Genomic DNA, 3,450 nt, shown 5'->3' with positions numbered 1-3,450 from the left:
GCTGCAATGATGCATAGCTCTGGAGGCACAAGCGCTTGGATTGCATCTGTCAAACTGGGGATGTAGCGGAAACCTGATGGAAACCTGGTATCTGAATAGGAAAGGCGTATATTGAACTCCTATTTAATTTCATAAGGAATGGGATTTGCTGTGAAGAGGTACAGTAAACAGCAGGACTCAGCATACAGCATACAGACTAACCCAAGTATGACTCTGATACTGTTAACTGTGATAAAATGATTTTTGGCTTTTAGGCAGTTCAAGCAATAAATAATTGATGGCAGCACCATGACTGAAATTGTATTCATGGGTTAGTTTTTTTTTTTGCTTTATATTGATTGACTGCCTCAAGTAAAAAGTAAAAATGAAACAGCATACTGATACTCTTGATAGCTGGTGCCAAGGAATGTCCTTAGCAAGTTTCATCACAGCTGGATCTCTAGATATATGTAAAGATGAAAGTGTGACATACAGACCAACGGACTGACAGTAAGCATATACCTCCCCATCCTGATATCAACAGCTTGTGCTAAATAATGTCCTCAGGAAGTTTAATCAATACTGGGTAAGCGGTTTGAGTGCTGTGTACGTCTGCCTCCTCTGTATCCTGTGGACAGGGAGATGCATTCCAAGTTCGGCATAATGAGTAACGTGGAGGTCCGAAAACAATTCCCTCAGGATCTCAACGTTACTAATGGACTTATGAGACGGGGTGCCCACACCTTGTGCATATTATTATTATTATTATTATTATTATTATTATTATTATTATTATTATTATTATTATTATTATTATTATTTGTGTTAGTGTGCTGACGGATGAAAGTCGTCTGACATTGTTGTTTATTATTTGAGATTTGGGAATGTGGCTGGAGTCTTAATAAGGTCATTGTTTAATAGGTAATTAAGGCTTCAGCCACAGAATATAAAAGACCCACTCCGGGCTCAGAGCAAGAGAGTTAAGAGGAGAGTTATGAGCGACAGCCAACTAAGGTATTCGTTTTATGCAAAGTATAATTATTGTTTGTGTTGTTTTTACTTTGGCCAGTGTGCCCTTTATTTTGTGTTTGTCTAATGAATGTTGTTTAATTAATAAAAGGCTGAGCACCATTGCGCCTCAGTTTACCCCATACGTTTTGTGTTATTTTTTCATTTCCTGGTCTGATGTCACCCTGCAGCCATCTCTGCTACAACTTATTTTCACATTTTTCTTTTTTTTTTTTTTTTTATCTTGTGATCTCCACAGAACCAAACTGAAAATGAAAGACGTTAAATACTTCATGAATGCAGATCAAAAGATTAGGATTTTTTTTCTTTAAGCTAAGATTATCCATTGAGGTCATTCGAAAGAAGCACAATAATAATAATAATAATAATAATAATAATAATAATAATAATAATAATAATAATAATAATAATAATAGCAGACTATGCAGAGAGAGCTAAGCCTGGCATTTAGCACAGGGAGAGAGAGAGAGAGACAAAACATGTTACACGACGAAGCCAAACCTGGACACCATTTATTTCAGCCTCTTTTTTGAAACACAATAACACATGTTCCTCTAGGGATCTGAGTCAAGCAGTTGCCTGAAGAGAGTATTTAATACTGACGAGCTCCCTGCACTTTGCTAAGTCAGACCCACAAGATGGATTCAGCATCACTGTCGAGTCTTCACAAAGTGTCGTGGGCTGGTGGACGAAACACAGAAGACGGGAGGTGCCCACCTGATGACCCCTGTGAAGTGCCCCACCCAGTCCATTCCAGACGGTTGCCATGCTGAAGCGCTAGGGAGGCCGCCAATAGACTGATCCCTGGAGCCAGCATTACACTTCAGCCATCAAAAGCGTCTTTGTTTTGCCCCACCACTAGTATCTCATTTTATCCTGGTGAAAGCCGAGTCCAATATTAGCATGAAGTAAACAACCGCTACTCTCATGTAATGAAAATCCTCTGTTAAACTATAAATTAAGACTGTGGCCTAAGAAGCAGCAATGTATGTTGATGCCCACTTCTTTGCCATTGATGATGTACTAATATAAAGGGCAATGGTATCACAATGGCAACATAGTGGTTCCCACTTAGGGGATAAATACAGTCTCTTGTAATTGGAACCCAAATCCTGTTACTGATTTGTGTTGTGTGAATTGTGTCGCTTGTTGTATAGATCCTTTTGTGCAGTTTGGAGAGAGAACTGGGAATTTGAGCACCTTTATAACTACAGTGATGAAATGATGGGAGGTTATCAGTCTGAGAAAAGATTGCCCTGATTTGATAAAGAGGTTTCAAGGAAGGAGTGGATGTGTCTGTAGCTTGATCTCAATAATCCTACTTTAGTCAGGAAACAATTGCCTCTGTCTCTGTGTTTGTTCTTCATTGGTGCCCCTGCTTGCATAGCTCTTTCAAGTGTATCTGACACCAGGGATACCTTCCATTTCAGTGCAGACAGCACCATCTTGTGGCAGAAGTAAAGCAACACAGTTTTTTTAGTCAGTAACACATCTTTGTTTTTTTATGAACTCCCACATTTATCTGGTTTCATGGACCCTGATTAGCAGCAAACGTGGACCACTTAACCTTAATCTAATTAAATTCACAAACCAGATAAGCACAGTGAATAGCATGGCATTAAGAATAAGGTTTACCACAGTTATACATTTTAGGGTGGCAGCATTAGGATCCAGCACTGTTTGGATCATTAAAATAGCCCCCAGCAATAGACACATATGGTTGATTGCAACAAACTAACAGTAGTGCTCTAACTGTGGATGATCCTGTGGTTAGTACAGAGGACTGTACTAATGATAGACTGCAGTTTCAATTTTAATGAATCAAGTGCTTCCAGGTAGACTGCAGGTTTTAAGGTGTTCTCAATTGCAATGAACACAGTGTATCAGTCGTCTTCCCCCTAGGGCAGTGCTTCCCAACCCTGGTCCTCGGGACCCCATGTGTCTTCTTGTTTTCATTCCAACTGAGCTCTCAGTTACTTAACTAGACCCCTAACCTGAACTAATAATTTGCTTAATTAGACCTTTTTACTTGTTTTCAGCTCTTAAACAGTTGCAGATTTCAAGTCAGTTATAATATTTTTTAAGTTTATTGAACTCTCCAACATTTTAGGAGCGGTTTGTGTAGTCACATCTTTTGTTGGTGATTTTATCACACGCATCACTATACTGTATTTGAATTTAAGAGGCAGGCTATTTTTGAGAAGCAAAAAATAGTTCAAAAAGTGCGTCTTAAATTCGAAGGAATACGATACATCAAATCTGGCGTTAGTTTCTAATGTGAACAGAGCAGGGAGCAAAGCTACATTAACTGCTCCTGAATTTGACCACCAGATTCAACTCATTTTGCTCAAGTGTGAAAACAGTATATGGGTGGAGTGTGTTTTCAATCAAGAAAAATCATTCTCAACACAGCTCACTTAAAGAAAGACAAAGAAACAGATG

The sequence above is a fragment of the Acipenser ruthenus genome, chromosome 27, assembly GCF_902713425.1.
Source record: "Acipenser ruthenus chromosome 27, fAciRut3.2 maternal haplotype, whole genome shotgun sequence".
Lineage (NCBI taxonomy): Eukaryota > Metazoa > Chordata > Actinopteri > Acipenseriformes > Acipenseridae > Acipenser > Acipenser ruthenus.
Note: the sequence above shows the minus strand (reverse complement) of the source record.